Genomic DNA, 20023 nt, shown 5'->3' with positions numbered 1-20023 from the left:
TGTTCCTGTGCCTTGACCCTCTCTTTGGAAACGGAGGTAGGGCTGGCTCCCGACCTGTCTCAGGGACCCTCGCACACCTCCCCCACCTTCCGTCTGCTGGGACCCGCTGCGAGCCGTTTTTGGCCACGCGCGCTTATCGGATAGACCTGCAGTCCCGCAGAGAGGAAGGGCGCCCGGGCTGTCCGCCGCGCGAGGAGGACGCGAACACCCAGGTGACGCCCCGCGGGCAGCCGCGCGAGGGCCGGGCTCTGGCGTGGGCGCGCCCCAGGGCCCGTGAGCTGCGCGCCAGGAAAGGTCTGGCGCCTGCTCCACCAGTCGCCCCTCCCCGGGGCTGGCTCGCCGGTAGTGTCTGATTGTTTGCGGATCCCCCTCCATCCCCAGAAGGTACAAAGTTTGGCTCTGTGGAGGCACCTACGAGACGGAGCGGGGCGGGTGGGTGGCCGGCTGGGTGGCCGGCTGGTTTCACACTCAGCAAAGAAAATGGAAACACAGGTGGGAAAAGAAAAAGGGAGTGGCTTTCCGGGAAGCAGCGGCCCCGACCGAGACCGCTGGAGCGCGCGGGACTAGTTCATACCGGCTCTCCATGGGGACTAAAGAGGCTGAACTGAAGTGGCGAAGGCGAGGAGGCGATCACTGGCTTGTTTGCTAAGAGTTCGGGAAGCCTTTTTTGAACTAGAAAAGACAAATTCAGTTCTTCCTCCAGGTAGATCCCCGTGTCCCCTGTACGCGCCTCCGGACGGCCTTCTGTGAAGCCCCCCTTCCCGCTTAGTTAACTTAGTTAATATTATTCCTCTGTCACTGGACTCCTGCACGGTCAGGTCATCTGAACTCCTCAGTGGCCCTAGGGAAGTCAGCAGCTGTCAGAGAACTGGGGAGAGGAGGCAGGAGGTAGCCTAGGCCCTTTGCAACTCAGCTGGGGCTTCTGACAGCCTTTGAAAACTTCTTTCTAAAAATGTGCTTCTTGTATTTTTTAATGAGGCTTTACCCCAAAGCCTAATATCTTTGTTTGAGGTGGAATCTTCTTATTAAAATGGCCCTGAAGCTACCACTAAAGAATCAGGCATGAACATGAAATCGTCTGGATTTGAGGAATGCGCAGTTCTAATTTCATAGAACTTAGCGCAAATGCGGAGGCAGTCTGTTTTCAATGAATGTTTTCTAACTTCTTAATAATGCATTTTTCTACTTAAATAATAAACTGTTTGTTAGTATAACTTAGTGGGTAGAGATGGGGGGGTGGGGATGCTGACTGGCTGGAAATGACCGGATTGGGTTGGTAACCCATTATTTGTGTTTCATTTGGATCACAGCATATGTTTAATGTCACAATTGAATTGGCCTTTTGCAGAGCAGACATGCCCGCACTTACTGTCTTATGGCTATGACAAGATAATTACAAGGGCAATGTTATTCGACTCTTGGCCTAACACAGACTATCAGACTGCACAAAGCATTCCAATTACAAGAAAAAAGTTTTTCAAGCCTGGGGAATAAAGTACCACCAATGCACAGGCCACAGAATGTTTCTAAAATATTAATGTAGATAGTTAAACAGAGATTGAATAGGGAAGGAGAAGCCACCAGGCACTGTAAAGAGAAGCCAGGAACAATCCTACAGGTCCAAGATGCTGTGAGAGAACCAATTTCATTTTTAGTGTCGGCCTGGCTCTCCTCAAAAACTAGAAATAGATTTTGAGGGGAGGTCTGTTGTGTATACTGCTAAGTCCAGTGTCTATTTTGAGAGGCGAGCCTGTAGATTTAACCCAAGTCGTGGGCTAAATGCATAAGAGGCAGCAATTATCCTACCAGACCCCCAAACTCCCCAGCCTAGCACTTTAGTCCTAGAGTCAGGTGTGCGGGAGGGAGCCTTCCCCTTCACAGGACCTTTGGACGCCCATTAGAACTATGGCTCAGGACAGTGTCTAATCAGAGGTCCTAGATGCCCTGCAAGGGACAGTCACAGCTCCCACTCCACAAGGGATGGAAAATGTCCCTGTGCCCTGAAGATGCCGGGATGCCGCTGCCTTCTGCAGTGACACCCCCTCACCCAACATGACTCCTCTTCCTTCAACCCAGCTGGAAGAAACCCAAGCTATCACTTATTCAGCCTCCAATTTACTCACCTCCAATCCCTTATGCATTTATTTTTAACACTCTGATTCTCAGAAATGAAATGAAATATATACACCTGGGGAAATTAGAGCAAAGCTGGAAATGAGAAGAAGAATCTTCTTCATGCCTCAGGGCTGAAGAAAAGAAAAACACTTTTGTCAAAAGCCTGCTCTGTTTCAGGCAATGTTCGCAGGCCTCATTTCTTTTTTCTTTTTCTCTTTTTTTTTTTTTTTTTTTGAGACAGAGTCTCGCTCTGTCGCCCAGGTTGGAGTGCAGTGTCGCGCGGTCTCTGCTCACTGCAAGCTCCGCCTCCCGGGTTCACGCCATTCTCCTGCCTCAGCCTCCAGAGTAGCTGGGACTACAGGCGCCCGCCACCACGCCCAGCTAATTTTTTGTATTTTTAGTAGAGACAGGGTTTCACCATGTTGGTCAGGATGGTCTTGATCTCCTGACCTCATGATCCACCCGCCTCGGCCTCCCAAAGTGCTGGGATTAACAGGCGTGAGCCACCACGCCCCAGCCTCAGATGCTTCGTTTCATTAAATCCTCACGATAATTATGTAGAGAGTATTATTCTTACCTCACCTATGGGGAAACTGAGGCTCAGACGGGTTGGTGACTACCTAAAGTCACACTGCTAAAAATGACAGAGCCAAGATTAGGTCCAAATTTATCAAATTCTTCTAGGAAGGCCAGTATGCTTTGCTGGTGAGGGCTGTCAGGAAAAGCCCAAGCAGCTCTGTCCTCCAGCTCCATCTGTCTCCCAGCTTCCCTGAGGAGGATGCACTGAGGCTAAATCTTCCAGAAGCTGTGCCTGGAGAGCAGGTATTCACCGCTAGGGTCTCCTGTGGAGGTCCTGGGCCCCACAGGCTGCTCTGCTCCCCTCTTTTCCCCACTCTTTATCTCCATGCCCGCACCTTCTCACTCCTCTGACCCCAAACTGTTCGATGCTACAATTTCAGAACCATTGGCATATGCCCTTTCTCTCCCCGGGGTTACCACCCTTTCACTACATGCCTGGGTTTCTTCTTTCTGTCCCATCCCAACATTATTGGGAATGTCATAAAGACCCCTCCAAATAAAGCAGGAGATGCATATCTAAGGACATACTAGATGTGGCTCTGAGGTCTGAAGAACCGAGGGCCTGGAGCTTCCAAGCAGCTGATACCCTGATCAGGGTGGGAAGGAGGAGAGGTGGACACTGAGGCCTTGGGCAGGGTCCAGGATTGGGGCTCCTCTGTCTTGGTGAAGGGCAGGAAGATAAGAAAAAAAATGTAGAGAGAGGCAGAGAGAAGAGGAGACAGAATTATGCAAACGGCTTTTATCCAGGGAAAAGTTTATGATTACAGAAAAGTTTTTAAAAATTAGATTGTGTAAAATTAATGCTGATGAAATGACAGTCTTTGGTAAATTTCTTATGACTTACAGCTAATTGCCATGCAGCTCAGTAACAATTGTGTATTCCATTAAATACAGTTCCAAATAACTTTACCGTACATTTTACTTAATTAACATACATTTTTAAATCTTTCTATACTCTCAGGACTAATAAAGTTTCTCTTGAATACTAGCTTCTGGCATGATTATCAGATCATCGTTGAAGTAAATGAATACACACGCACACATACAGGGTAAATAGTGTGTTTATCCTATAACTCTTAACATTCAGAGAGACATAGATGGAAACCACGTTTTATGAGAAAAAGTTTTATCTTTGGGATTTGTATTAAGCATGTAAAATACTGGCAAAGCTTTTGCTGTGCTGAACTCAAGTCTGACACATTTAGTAGCTCATTACTCCAATTTTAATGTAAGGTTGCAAAACACTGAAATCTCATCACCTGGGTCCCACCTTGTTCTAAATATACCTGACATCCCAAACCTTCTAAATAATTGAGCTAATTTGTTTACAATGCTCTGCTCACTTTCATTAAGATGGAATTTAGTTTTTGTTTTGTTTTTTAAAGCCAATGAACTTGCAAGTTTACTTGGTTGAAAATGCCTTTTAATCTTAGAAATGTAAAAAGATTATATATTGCTACTTAAAAAAATCTAGGTGAATTTTTTCTCCAACTAAAATTCTTCGGAAATTTAAAAGAAGCTGCTCTCTTTGAGGGAGATTATTTCACGGAGCACATATAAAAACATTTTTTCAAATAAAAATGTTATAAAATTGTGTACTATTAAGGCATTTCATTGCATAAATTCTGCCTAAAATATTTTATATTTTCAAAAAGTGGAAGGTGAGTACAGTTTGTTCTTTATAGAGAGCCTCTGTATCAGAGACTTATGTAATGTTCTCAAAATATTTCTTGATTCTTTCAAGCAGCATTGATGACTTATTAAACAAGGTCTATGTAGCTCTTCAGGAGCAGTTTGGGACCCTAAAGAGAGAGGAAACATTTCAGGGGGACCATTGTTCCCATCGTCTTCTCAGGGTAGAGGTCAAAGGTCAACACATAGTTTTAGAGCCTGACAAAACTGGGTTTGATTTTTGGCCCTACCACTCACTTACAGAGGAACCTGAGCAATATCCTTACCCTCTTAGCCTCGGTATTCTCTTTGGCAAAATGAAGATAATAGTAGTTTTGCCTTTGATCTGACTGTGAACTTTAAATGAGGTAATGTACATAAGGTACTTAATACAGTATCTGGCACATTACAAACATTCTATAAATCTTGCTTAAAATTGGTACTTTACCTCTTTATCTTGGTTTTCATGTCTTCCTTCATGAAAATCTAGGCAATAATTTTTTTTTTAATTTGATACAGGGTCATGCTCTGTCGCCCAGGCTAGAGTGCACTTGCACAGTCTTAGCACACTGTAACCTCAAACTCCTGGGCTCAAGTGATCCTCCTGGTAGGTAGTAATTTTAAACCTGTGGTGTATTTCATATGATCTTAAACCCTCTTTCAGCCATTGGAAGTGCTTGTTCTTAACCTGTGTTTAATATTTATTTTTCTCATAGGAGTCATAGGTGTTTTCATAAGTATGACTATGTACATGCGTGTGGGTAACTATCCATTTAGCTCATGGAGACATTCAGGCTGGTCTCTTAATTGACTCATAACAGCCTTGAGAAGCTAACATTAGTCATAAATAAATACTACCTGATGGCCATTCTGGAAGAGAAACCCAGTGTGCCATTCATTATATGGAAAAAGTTATATGCCTGCTGGTAGCAACTTGTGCCCGGTAACAATCAACTATTAGAAGATGCACGTAAAAAAGATGGAGTGATGTGTCTGCTAATCCTCCATAGTATTTAAGAATGTTCAAAAGTGAGAGGTAGAGGGTAAAAGGAAGGTCTTTCTGTTCTATTTTTACCTATGACAAATGTTGTTGATTGATTATCTCGTTTTTCCTTGCCTTGAGTTTGGTTGGCTCTGAGTTTCAGGCAAGTCTGTGTCCATTTCTAGCCCTGTGAGTGGGGGGATGAACTGAGATTATTTTAGACCAATTACTGTAATTGCACTCCTCCTACCAATGCAATGATTGGTTTGGCAAAGAGCATGTGACACAATTCCAGCCGTTGATACTTGTGGGCCAGTGTGCAAAAGAGGCTGCTGGGAAAGGACTGCACTTTCTTTAAAATGTCCACAAAGAAGGGATGGTCCTTTCTGGCTTTTATTGTGCTTACATGAGGATGAGGACTAGCTGCTGTAATCATCTGGCATCCCTGTGGGGACCATCGTCGGAAAAGATTTGTATACTGAGGATAGCTGCAGTGGAAAAGAAGGAAAAGACCTGGACTCTGATGTCACCATTAGGCCACTGAAATGAGCAATCTTGAAAGTACCACCCTGTCTTCCCCTGTGAAAGTCCACCCTATGGACTTCACTGTTATGTTTAAGCTATTTAGGGCTGGGTCTTCTGAAACTGACAGTTGAAGACAACCCAAATGATTTACACATGAGCCATAGAGAACCAAATCAGGAAACTCTTGCAATGAATCCATCCCTTGAGGCATCAAATGAGTTAAATATTCTGAAGTCTATGGCTGCCTTAGTTCCAGAGACGCAAATAATCCCTAATGATTTTTAACTTAGCCTCCTGTTTTAAAGCCTTTTTGAAAAAATGATTAACCCTCTATAGACTTGTTGGTCTCTTGTTTCCTTTTCTTTTCTTTCAATATTGGCCTGCCAATCTTATCAATAAAAAAAATAACCTTTTGTGCCCACTTGATAAATTTTAAAAGTGTTTATTTTGGGGTGCTAATGAAGTGACTTCAGTCACTTTTATATGTTTATCCATTTATTTCAATTTTTTTTGTTTTTTAACTCTTAATTTCTTATATTTTGCTTACTTTTTCTGTGTACTGTTTTGATCTCTTTTGCTTTCAGTGTAGTTTAAGCATATGTCTGTATGTGTGTGTATGTAGACCGTCGGAAGAAGCATAATGTAGTGGAAAAAGCATGGAATGTTATGTCAAACTTTGGTTTAAATCCTGACTCTGTTATCTAATTTTTGTATAGTTTTTGACAAATTCCTTAACCCAAAGCAAAAACAACGGCAGCGAGCATGGAATGTGTTTAATTGTAGAACTAATCCTAAAGCAAGGGTGGGGATTTAGATGGCATACTATATGCTGTGAAAAATTTTAATTACATACCTATCCAAAACTGGAAGAGGAAGAGGGAAAGAAGGTAGTGTAAATTCACTTATGGCCTCGTGTAATATATCTGAGTCAAAGGATATATTATTCAACCTTACAAAACAAGTATTTAAAGTATAAGGATTAGCCAGGTGCAGTGGCATGCACCTGTAATCCGAGCTACTTGGGAGGCTGAGGCAGAAGAATTGCTTGAACCCAGGAGGTGGCGGTTGCAGTGAGCCGAGATCATGCCGCTGCACTCCAGCCTGGGCAGCAGAGCAAGACTCCGTCTCAAAAAATAAACAAATAAATACAACACAACACAACACAACAAACACAATAAAATAGAGTATAAGAACATTAAAATGTACAAAGCTAAAACTAAAAATATAATTTGTTGACCAAAATTGAGCAGTGGAGGGCCAGAAGAAAAAAGCAAGGAAGGGGAAATATGCCGATGTTATCATTTCCTTTTTTATATTTTTATATACTACAGGGTCCATGTGCAGTTGTGTTACATGGATATATTTCATAGTGGTGAAGTCTGGGGCTATTAGTGTACCTATCACCCAAATAGGATATATTGTACCCAGTAGGAATTATTTCATCCCTCACCCGCCTCCCACCTTCCCACCTTTTGGAATCTCTGTGTCTATTATTCCTCTCTGTACCCATTGTTTAGCTCCCACTTATAAGTGAGAATATGTGGTTTTTGACTTTCTGTTTCAAGTCATTTCAATTAGAATAATGGCCTCCAGTTCCATCTATGTTGCCATAGACATTATTTCATTATTTTTTATGACTGAGTAGGATTCCATAGTATACATATATACCACATTTTCTTTATCTGCCCATCAGTTGATGGACACTTAGGTTGACTGCATGACTTTGCTAATGTAAACAGCATTAGATAAACATACAAGTGTAGGAGTCTTTTTGATACATGATTTCTTTTTTGGGGGAAGATACCCAGTGATAGGATTACTATATCAAAGGTAGTTCTTTTTTCACTTCCTTGAGAAATCTTCATACCGTTTTCTGTAAAGTTGTACTAATTTACATTTCCACTAACAATGTGTAAGTATTCCTTTTCTCTGCATCCTTCCCAATATCTGTTGATTTTTGACTTTTTAATAATATTCATTCTGGCTGGTGTAAGATGGTATCTCATTATGGTTTTAATTTGCATTTCTCTGATGATTAGTGATATTGAGCATTTTTCATATGTTTTTTGGCCATTTGTATGTCTTCTTTTGAAAAATGTCTGTTCATATCCATTGCTTGCTTTTTAATAGGGTTATTTGGTTTTTTTCCTGTTGATTTGTTTCAGTTCCTTGTAGATTCTAAATATTAGCCCTTTGTCAGATGCAATGTTTGCAAATATCTTCTCCTATTCTGTAGGTTGTCTGTCTACTCTGTTGATTATTTCTTTTGATGTACAAAGGCTTTTTAGTTTGATTAAATCCCATTTGCCTATTGTTTTTGTTGCATTTCTTTTTGAGGACTTAGTCATAAATTCTTTGCCTAGGCCAATGTCCAGAATAGTTTTGCCTAGGTTTTCTTCTAGGATTTTTGTAGTTTCAGGTCTTACACTTCAGTCTAATCAATTTTACATTAACTTTTGTATATGCTGAGAGATATGGGTCCAATTCCATTCTTCTGCATATGACTATTCAATTTTCCCAGTACCACTTATTTAATAGCGTGTACTTCCCCAGTGTATGTTTTTGTCAACTTTGTCAAAGATTATTGGTTGTAGAGGTATGTGGTTTTATTTCTGGGTTCTCTGTACTGTTCCATTGATCTATGTGTCTGTTTTTATGCCAGCATCATGCTGTTTTGGTTACTATAGCCATAGTATAATTTGAAGTCAGGTAATGTGATACCTCTAGATTTATTCTTTTTTGTTTAGGAATGCTTTGGCTATTCGGACTCTTTTTTGGTTTCATATGAATGTTAGCATTGCTTTTTCCAATTCTGTGAAGAATTATACTGGTAATTTGATAGGAATTTCATTGAATCTGTAGATTGTTTTGGGCAGTATGGTCATTTTAATGATACTGGTTCTTCCAATTCATGAGCATAGGATGCTTTTCCATTTGTTTGTGTCTTCTCTAATTTCTTTCATCAGTGTTTTGCAGTTCTTTTTGTAGAGATCTTTTAACTCCTTGGTGAAATCTATTCCTAGGTATTTTATTTTATTTTGGTAGCTATTGTAAATGGGATTGAGTTCTTGATTTGGTTCCCAGCTTGATCATTATTTGTATAGAAATGCTACTAATTTTTGTACATTGATTATGTATTCTGAAACTTTACTAAAGTCATTTATCAAATCTAGGAGTCTCTTCAAGGAGTCCTTAGGGTTTTCTAGGCATAAGATCATATCATCAACAAACAGAAATAATTCAACTTACTTTTTTCTGATTGAATGACTTGTATTTCTTTCTCTTGCCTGCTTGCCCCAGCTAGGACTTTCAGTACTATGTTTGAATAGTAGTGGTGAAAGTGGGCATCCTTGTATTGTCCCAGTTCTAAGGGGGAATGCTTTTAACTTTTCCACATTCACTATGATTTTGGCTATGTGTTTGCCATATGTAACCCTTATTATTTTGAAGTAAGTTCCTTCTAGGCCTAGTTTTTTGAGGGTTTTTATCATGAAGGGATGCTAGATTTTACGGAATGCTTTTTCTGCATCTATTGATGTGACCATAGGGTTTTTAAAAATTCTGTGTATGTGGTGAGTCACATATGAAAGAACTAAAAGATATTATCTAAAGAATTAAAGTCTGAAAGTAGCATGTAAAATTAAACAAATGTAACCTATAAAACAAAAATATACATTTTCCTAAACATTGTTAAAAAACAAAAAGATACAGTGAAAAATGTAGAGAAATAAATGTTTCTCTTTCATGTATAAGTGTATATATATGTATGTATATATGTGTATGTGCATGTATGTGTGTATAACAGAAGACAAAATATGAAATACTTCTGAACTTCTTTATTATGAAATGATTCACCTACCAGCTAAAGGATACCTAATCAGAAGCCCCTTGTAAAGAGTCCAATCCTTCCTTCCAGAGTTAAAAACAAACATATCTGTCATTATGATAGATGTAAAGGAGTTAAATTCTATCTCTATTATAGAAAAATAACTTCAGATTGGCTTATAATGGAATATCCAACCCTTATGCTGTAGATAAGAAACATCCCTTAAATAAGACAGTTCAGAAAGGTTGAAAAATAAAAATATAGGCAAAGGTGTATCCGATAAATGCAAACATAGGCACACTTTGTTAATAACAGGTGAGCATCATGTCAAGGAAGTCAAGAGAAGAGAGTGTTTCGAGGAAGAAATATTCAATGATGTTGGATGTTGCCAGGAAACCAACTAAAATAAGGACAAAGAAGAATTACTTGGATTTAGCCAACAATAAGATTAAGTAACCTTGAAAACAATGGTTTTATTAGAGTGGTGAGGCAAAAGCTTGAGTGTGACAATTTCAAATTCTTTTTTGGGGAACAACTGGAATCAGGCTTGCTTCAGAAAGTTCAGAGTAGTGGGCAGGTCCATGTAAAAAATAGTATGTATAGGGCCTAGTAAAAGGAAAGATGAGTGACATGCATATTTGGCTTTTTGAGACCTAATTCTGCTTGTGACATCCTCTATAGACAAACATCTAAGTATAAGGACTCAAGAGTGAAAACAATTCTTTTCCAAAAGTTGTTACTAACCCCATGGCAGGGGCTGGGCATGGTGGCTCACACCTGTAATCCCAGCACTTTGGGAGGCCAAGGATGGAGGATCACTTGAGCCCAAGAGTTTGAGGCCAACCTGGACAACATGGTAAAACCCTGTCTCTACAAAAATACCACCAAAAAACAAACAAACAAAAAAAAAGAAATTAGCTGGGCATGGTGGTGCACTCCTGAAGTCCCAGCTACTCAGGAATCTGAGGTGAAAGGATTACTTGAGCCTGGGAAGTTGAGGCTGCAGTGAGCCATGATTGCACCACTGCACTCCAGCCAGGGCAGCAGAGCAAGACCCTGACTCTAATAATAACAAGACAAACAAAACAAAACAAAAAAACAAAAACATCATGGCTGGCACCAGCCACATATACCTTAAGAAAGACCACTCTCACCAAGACAGTGCTCTGTCTTGAGTCCAAAAGGGAGAAAGGGAGCATCTAGTGTCACTTTCCATTTGTCTCAGCATCTAAATAGTAACTTCTTTCCCTAACGTCTAATGTTTGAGTGCTCAATTTGATCAGCCTGCATCAGAGGTTTAGGGAGAAATGGAAAAAGCCACTTCCCCATCAAGAGTTCATCCACCCAACTCATATGGCACCTATATTAGCACCCCAATTAAAATTGGGTGTGGTTTTTTTTTCTGGAAAGTAGGTCTTACTCTGTTGCCCAAGCTAGAGTACAGTGGTGCAATCTCAGCTCACTGCAACCTCCACCTCCCAGGCTCAGGCGATCCTTCTGTCTCGGCCTCCTGAGTAGCTGAGACTACAGATGTGCACCACCACACCTGGCTAATTTTTTTTTTTTTTTTTTTTTTTGTACAGGCAGGGTTTCTCCATATTGCCCAGGCTGGTCTTGAACTCCTGACCTCAAGTGATCTGCCCGCCTCAGCCTCCCAAAGGGCTGGGATTACAGGCGTGAGCCACCATGCCCAGCCCCAATTAAAATTCTTTCATATATCAATGTTAGATTTCTGAACAGCCATTCTGAGTAGGGTTGGGGAAGGTGGGCTGATGTGAGTCATTAACTGAGGCTTAATTTAGGAGGCAGATTTGAAACGGACCACAAAAGACTGAGAAGTAATTTTGTCGAAGTGGGAGACAAGGCTGCCATAAACTGCAGTGAGAAGTAATAAAGGAAGCAATGAAGCTGCGAGGAGGAAAACCTGAAGTTCCATCTGAATAGAACAGAGACAGGTAGGGAGCGGGGGGTTTAGGGAGATGTGAAATCAGTATCTAGAATATGGAATTAGATGCAAGATATGTGGGAAGTTGTCGGGAGGGATAAAGGGTTGGAGAGTAAAACCATCACCTCAGTCGACAAGCATTGTGTTGAGCTTACACTAAATGTTTACAGTCACTAGCAGTTTTGGGGAAGTGCATGTAAACACACAACTAATAATTATGAGGTATGTATAAAGCCTGAGAGTATACAGAAAGGGGAGACTTACAGAGCTGGAATTAATCACTGACTGTTTCTTAGAGGTGAGCCATTTCTGAAAAGAAGAGCTTTCCACATCAACAAGGAGGGAAAGAGACTTTCATGCAGAGAGAACATGAGAGAAAGCACAGATATGAAATTAATAGTAACAGCAATGGTAACCAACACTCATTTCCCAGTTGCTGTGTGCCAGCTGCCTTACATCCTCACAACAGCCTTATGCAATGGGTTATATTATTCCCATTAAACAAATAGGAAACTGAGGTTACAAAAGAGGTTAATGAATTTGACCCCATTCTCAATCCCTGTAGGGTAGAACCTGGATTCAGTCCCAACATCTCTATGTTTAACCACCATACCACTGGCCAGATCCCCACAGAGAAAAAGGATTTTCCCAGAGGCCGGACTCCAGTGACTGGAAAACAGCTCCAGTCACAAGCCATTGTCCAGTAGTGAAACATGTTTTTTCTTATGGCCACCCTCTTCTTTGTGCTTGAAACACTTACCCCACAGGGAAGTGTTTAGCAGAAAAGTACCAGTCAATTTTATCTCAACTCTAATAAGACATCTTTGTTTTTTGCCTTCAATCTAGAATGTTACATGATAGACATAGGATTGCTACGTTAATATTTGGACCACAGCATAGGACAATCTGTACTTTTAAAGTAAAAATAGTAACAACAATAATAATAATTAATTAATAAGCAAAAGGATTGACAGAAAAACCTCTAGATGCTTATTTTTACTGTGGTAGATTACTGATTGTCAAAGTAAAATGTCTCTTTATAAGCATTTGACCTATTTGAAAGACATGAAGATTATCTAAGGATTTTTCCTTTGTTAAATTTGCAACCCTGCTTTGACATCCACTCAAATATGTAATAACTTTTTATCATAAAACCTGCAGCAGAAATGAATGCTAATATTTTCATGCATCCTTCTGGGATTGCAGTGTCTGAATGGATACATCTTTTCTTTGATGTTTCTGGAGCTGGTTTCATGTAATCAGTACCTGTCAGTGGAGCACTGAATATTGGCAGAATACAAAATTATTCCACATTCTCATTGCTATGAAATACCTCGCTCCCAGTTTTAAGTCATCCATGATTTGATTCAGAAGTGAAAATCCCAATATAGAGGGTATTTTTTTGCCAATGGTAGTATCTAGTCCTTGGAAAGGTTATATCTTGAAAATTTTTTTTCTGTCTCTCTCTGTCACTCTCACGCACTTGAGCGCATGTATGTGAGCACACACACACACACACACACACACACATATGCTTTCACATGAAGTTTCTCAAGTCCATCCCATTGACTATTTGGACAGCTCTTCCCTGCCTCTCAGGAGGCCAATGGATGAACCACAGTTCTACAGAATTATCTTGACCTCTGATAGCTTCCGCCAGGCTCTCAGAACTGGATCCAACCAGGACATTAGCACAAACAACTTCCATCTCAGCCTGCCCTGACCTGGCAACCAGATGGTCCCAAGTAAGATTATTTTTCCTTAAAGTGAGCTTAGTCCAGATTCAGTGGAGCACATTGCCTTCTTTTAAAACATCTCACTCATCCCCATAGGTGAGATTGTGGTGCTGGGAAAATTTGTATGTGTACCTGAGAACTAGTGTTTAACAAGAGGCCATAGCAGGTGGAGTCAAGTGTGCTACTGTGCTTTTAGAATGTTTACTTTCTCATTAATTTATAAACCATAAAACAGAATAATCATCATGTAACTTGAAATGACCAAATTAAACAAAGATCTTTAACAAGCATGTGTCACCAAGTTCACATGAGAGTACTTTAATGCTAGCAAATTTCAACAACAAACAACTCTCTTCACCGAATAAAATCTTGTAGATCAGTTGAGCAAAGTGCCAAGCCATTTAAAAATTTTTTTCTTCTTAATTTAACTGTCTCTGCAAAGGAGCACACACTTTTCATAAATTTTCTTCTTTAACCCTATTAAATATCCCTCCTCGTGGAATTCTTAAAAGGGATATAAGGTAAATCAGAATTATATTAATTAAAGGATATTAAGTTAGTAACAATGTAAATAATCACTGTATGAATTGCTGTCAAGGCTATTGTCTATAGTCAGCTTTCCCAGGCAGCTTTGCCCAAGACAAATAGGGGGAAAAAATACAAATCACATATGTAATCTTAAATATTTTAGTAGCCACATTAAAAAGTAAAAAGAAACAGGTGAAATCAATTTTAATAATACATTTAATTTAACCTATTCTATTAAAAATTTTATTTCCATGTGTAATCAATACAAAGTAATTATTAAGGATTTCTTTTACATTTTTTATACTTAGTCTTCAAAATCAGGTGCATATTTTACACTGACTGCACATCTCAATTCAGACAAGCCACATTGCAAGTGCTTAGTGGCCTCATGTGGCTAGTGGCTACTGTGGTTGTAGGGAAGTTCAGTGGACCATGCATACTGTGCTGCTGTCTTAGGTGATAGGAAAAAATAAAAAAGATGAATAAAACATGACTCCTGCCCTCAGTGAGCAAAGTACAGGGATTCTTTCAGGCTGGGACAGATTCTTTCCTTGCGTGTACAGTGCTGCCTCTCTGGACCTTTCTGCCAATTAGAGACTCTCTGTGTTCCCAAGTCACTGGACTTCCATGTCAGAAAATGGGCATAATGTGCTGATTTTATTAAAACAAGACGCTCTACCACTGTCAACTGAAAAACTGTTTTAATAAATACACCAACCTATTATGTCTATGAAGTAAATGATATTCCCCATCCAACCCACCTCCCTCTGCCCCACCTCCTTCCACCTGGATGTGGCACCTTTGAGCAGTGCACAACCTGCACAGCCATACCAGAAGACCTGCTTATTCCCTTTGCCTAATACTGGCCATGGCACCTTTTCCTTTCCCCAGTTCTTTCCCTGCCTGTACTCCAACCAACGTCAGAATAGGACCGTCTAATTGAAAGCCCACTAACCATCTCACATTGACTGCAGCACAAACTGTGAAGCAGGGTACATTTTTTTGGTGTCCTAGCCTTTTTTAGCCACCCCCAACATGCTATCATCCTCTTTCAGGGAGGGCTAATGGATGAGCTTTTCTTCTAAAGAACTGTCTTGGGCCAGGCACGGTGGCTCACGCCTATAATCCCAGCACTTTGGGAGGCTGAGGCGGGCAGATCACAAGGTCATGAGATCGAGATCATCCTGGCTAACACGGTGAAACCCCATCTCTACTAAAAATACAAAAAATTAGCCGGGTGTGGTGGCAGGCACCTGTAGTCCCAGCTACCTGGGAGGCCGAGGCAGGAGAATCACTTGAACCCGGGAGGCGGAGCTGGCAGTGAGCTGAGATTGTGCCACTGCACTCTAGCCTGACAGAGCAAGACTCTGGCTCAAAAAAAAAAAAAAAAAAAAAAAAAACTGTCTTGACCTCCCATAGCCTCTTCCAGACTCTGTAAGATGGGCAAGTGTAGGAAATGTCCTCTTAACACAACCTGCTTTCAGAGAAGAGTCAGATGGCAGTCCTTAATTCTGTGTCATGCATTGAATACAGTACTTCATCTTAAGGGTTTTCACATTATAAGCACCATTTGTACTATTGAGATGAAAGTCTACATTCTCAGTTAAATTAAATGTCAGATAAGTAAGAGGTGGGGCATCTCCTTGGAGCTGCTGAAATGCTGCTAATCAAGTGGAAACCTACCTTGCCTCTGATTGTGGCCCTGCCAGAGAGGCCCATCGGCTGCACTTTCTTCCTTTGCATTCCTCTATACCTTTGCCAATTCATGTCGGGATCCCGGTTTATATTGATTCTTGAAGTGTTTTTTCCCTATGCCTGCCCACTTCGTGGGTATAATTTTTGAGTTTACCTCATAGTCGAAGTATTTACATTGTTTGTACTAGTTTCCAGAAAAGCAGTGATATGGTCCAAGATTGAATATTAATATCATAAATTATACTTATCATCTAGCAAACTTTATTATGATCGAATTAGCTAGCAGTAGCCTTGTTTTTAAGTAGATGAGTCTTCTTAATTCTGAAGCTGAGGAAATAGCATGACATTTCAAGTTTTTAATTTAAAACTTTGCTACCTTTTTTTAAAGGATAAGAATAAGTGGAACCAACTTACCCACTAGGCATAGTAGCCATTATGCCCAGGACCCACAGGACCTCTAGGGGCCAATGGAAATGTTTACATTTCTTTTAAATTCTGAAGGGAAAAAAATAAATGTACCCCAACCTGGAGTACATTTGCCTTTATACCAATGCAATGGTAAATATGACTTTTTTTTCTTTGCAGAGGAATGGGCTCACAAAGACAAAAGTGTCTGGAGCCCATGAAAGTAATGATACAGCCCTACTCTGTATGGTATCACAACTCCTGTGAACAGTCTCAGGAGCAGGGTACATTTTCTTCTGTTCTTCCTAAGCAGAGTAAATTTTCTTCAAAATTTCTCTCCAACTATGTGTGAAAAGTTCTCTAGCGAAATAATGAGCTGGAGTTTTCCTAAGAATCTAATAGGTCTTAGAAGGCATAGAACTTGAGTCTGAGCTCCCTAACTTCTTTTTAAATCCTCAAAGAACATTCCCTTCCAGCTAATACAGTTCAAGGTCAAAGGAGATTTTGAACATGCTAATTAAAATGTTAGATATTGCTTGAACAGAAGAAAATTAACTTTTATGCACACATTTTGAGAGTGATTCACGAATAAGTAGGATAACATGTCAGACTGCATCTCAGACCCCAGTTGCTTATCAAAAGCTAAGTATTTACTTTTACCAAACCAAATCCACTAAAATATAACTTTGTTATAAAAATGAAGTCAAAAGAAAATCAGCAGGTCAGGTAAATATTGGCATTCTGGCCTCTGTATGCCTAAGGTTGCTTTTGATGCTGTGGAATGTATGAGTTGCTGACAAAAATATCTGTGGCAAGGGGCCAGCAAGTGTGTGAGGCAAGAATGTCAGCAAAGGATGTCAATTTCTTACAGGCAAAACTGGAATTTGAGCAGTAGGCCCTGGTTCCTAGTCAGCAGGCCTTACCTTAGCAAGGCTTAGGCAGTTCCTATGCAGGGCTGAATGGGGAAGGTGCAAAAGCAGGTGTCAGAAGGTAAACTGAAGTAGGAGACAGGGTTTTGAAGATGCCTAGAGGTCCAGGTGGGTGCATTGGCAAACATGAGGTAGCTGGGGAGCACTGTAAAAAAGCCACAAGTGGTGCTCCATGAAAGTAGACAGATGTGTCTAGCTGGCAGCAGCCACACCTGGAATAGCTTGACCAAAAGGCATAGATAGATGGTGGTTTGAGAGATAAGCTGTGGCACAACTATGGCTACACAACTGGGGCCTACAGCAGTCCTGCTCCTTCACACCATCAGTCACCATCCATGGCTTCATCTCCTAGGACACTAATGCCACCTGGAGATGCCCCAAAGCTGCACATAATTGGTGCCCACCAGATTATGGCTGATTTTCATATAGGCTGAAAATGCTCAGACATAAAAAGGTTGAGACTTGCGCAAAAATCACATAGTTTCCTAAGGCTATAGATTCTGAACTGGATGTTCAGAAATGGATGTTATATCATCATTGTCATTTGAAGAGATAACTAAAGATTATGCAACCCAAACATGTTGAAGAAAGATACAGGTTTGTTAGGCAGTTAATCAAAATACTATATTATTTTCCTGGATTTTATCTTTGGGATATTTTTAACTTTTTAAAATTTGTAATGTGCTGTCATATCTGTCATATCTTTTTTGCCCTTATATTTGTGTTTGTGAATTTGTGTTTTTCCTAAAGACCTTCCCCTAGTTGTATAAGCTGAAAGATCCACAAATCCTGCACCTGCTCCTGACTGTCTGCATACCCACCCTCAAACTGTGAGATTCAATTCCTGCATCATTCCAGCAGATAGAAATTTCTCTCTGGTCACTTAGCAAAACAATTCAAATGAAGGATGCTATGAATGTTTGCGATTGAAAAGTGAAGTGCCTTTCTGTCAGTCAAGAATTACATTATAAAGTTCAGTTGTTTAAGCTATATTGATTTAAGTGTTTAGCCACTACTTATCCTAAGGAGGTGGGTAAGAGGCAGAAACAAAGTAGTGAGTATGTTTAAGATACATTCCCAGCCAATATGACTGTAATTTTACATCGTGATCACCAACTCATGGTGTATTCCTCATTAGGATAAACTGCATTAGTCTTTTCTGTCTAGCTTCTCCTTATCACTTAGAGATATGTGGGCAACTGAGAAGTGAGAGGTAGAATGACCCCTAGCTTGCTTTCTAGCTATGAGAGGAGACCAAGCCTAATTTCCCCATATCTAAATCCAGTCATTCTAGCTGCTGTCTAAACAATATCAATATATAGAGATGGGATCATGGGAGTGATCCACTTTCCTCTGGTTCTATTCACTGTCTGAAGTGTTTTGAACTAAAAGCTGGTGCTATGTTTCAAAACCCATTCCCTGTAGATTAAGGACTAAAAACTGACAGCCTTAACCTCAGCCCTGTCTTGGTTCACAACTGATTCCTACAGTTCTTACCACCTCCTCTCCATCCCAGGGTTCCATACCCCCAGTAAACTAAATCCAGTGCATAATGATGATCATGATGATTATTGTAATAACTGATATTAATTGAATACTTACTAGAATACATTATTCTCAATACTTTTTTGGATTATCACATTAATCATCACAACCTCACTATGAGATAGCTACTGTTATTATTACTGTTTTACCAATGGGGAACCTGAGACTAAGAGAGATTACTAAACCAAATTCTTTGCTATAGACACTATAATGTGTGTTAAGTGAGTGAATGACATAAAATAGAGTATGCCTGGAGATCACTGAAATAGACATTTCACAAATAAAGGTTGAATAGAATGTAAGGAGATGGGTGGATCAGGTGAAAAATGAGATCCTCCAGTTAGTTGGGACATAACTTGGAGAGCAAATGTATAAAACCTGGATCCATAGGTGTGTATGGAGGGGGGATTGCTGACAGGTAAATGTAATTGTGCTATTTTGCACATTGTGACTACTGAACTGTCTTCAGTGGTTTTCCATTAGCAGTAGGCTTTTTCCCCAGATGATTTTTTTCCCTGATATTTAACTTGTGTGTATGGAGGGGGGATTGCTGACAGGTAAATGTAATTGTGCTATTTTGCACATTGTGACTACTGAACTGTCTTCAGTGGTTTTCCATTAGCAGTAGGCTTTTTCCCCAGATGATTTTTTTTCCCTGATATTTAACTTGAAAATAGTAACAAAACAAGCAGCCAAAAGCTGGCTTACCGGTTCACTTAATCTCATCATCATGACTGTTTACTGAAATAAGTTGAAGATAATTATTTTAGGGTTTATGTTAAAAAATAATCAAAACTATGAAATTGGCCGGGCGCGGTGGCTCACGCTTGTAATCCCAGCACTTTGGGAGGCCGAGGCGGGCGGATCACGAGGTCAGGAGATCGAGACCACGGTGAAACCCCGTCTCTACTAAAAAATACAAAAAATTAGCCGGGCGCGGTGGCGGGCGCCTGTAGTCCCAGCTACTCGGAGGCTGAGGCAGGAGAATGGCGTGAACCCGGGAGGCGGAGCTTGCAGTGAGCCGAGATTGCGCCACTGCACTCCAGCCCGGGCGACAGAGCGAGACTCTGTCTCAAAAAAAAAAAAAAAAAAAACAAAAACAACAAAAAAAAAACTATGAAATTATCACTGCAATGTAAGTAAGCTCATCATCTGTTAGGTCTTTTCATTTAATCTCTGCATCATGTTCCTCCCTCTTTGCCGTATATTTTTTGTTATCACTTTTCAGACTTCTTAACACTGTCTTTTTGCTTTAAAAAGCCTAACGTTCTTTAAATGCATTTCTCCTTTTGCTTGTCCTAGTCATCATGAATAAATTGTCTATGTATGAAGATGTCAGTGTACATAGATGAACGATGTGAATCAGAATACATTAAACTGACACTGTCAGTCTTCTTTCAACACCAACCTCACAAGCATAAAGTTCTCTGTTTTTTTTTAAAGAAAATAATCTTGCTACCAAAAGACTCAACTGTTTAAGACCTGTTTTCTGGGGTCATATTTCAAGTAAGTGTCAAAACTTGCAATTTAAGGAATGAGAAA

The 20023-nt window shown here is 40.2% G+C and overlaps 1 protein-coding gene across 3 annotated transcripts in view; it reads left to right on the top strand.

Moving 5' to 3' along the window:
* The first annotated feature begins 297 nt into the window (after positions 1-297).
* Positions 298-20023, top strand: part of MCHR2 (melanin concentrating hormone receptor 2) — a 70090-nt gene continuing 50364 nt past the window's right edge. The window contains exons 1-2 of one of the 3 annotated variants that reach the window (XM_063633478.1): positions 336-384; positions 19925-19987. The gene's annotated coding sequence lies outside the window, so the exon portion shown is untranslated. Of the gene's footprint in view, positions 385-2841; positions 2938-19924; positions 19988-20023 lie in introns of those variants that run through there. The other 2 variants (XM_055259734.2, XM_063633476.1) reach the window with 2 other exon arrangements.

The sequence above is a fragment of the Symphalangus syndactylus genome, chromosome 2 (genome assembly GCF_028878055.3).
Source record: "Symphalangus syndactylus isolate Jambi chromosome 2, NHGRI_mSymSyn1-v2.1_pri, whole genome shotgun sequence".
NCBI classification, from domain to species: Eukaryota; Metazoa; Chordata; class Mammalia; order Primates; family Hylobatidae; genus Symphalangus; species Symphalangus syndactylus.
This window is presented reverse-complemented; position numbering and strand designations above follow the sequence as displayed.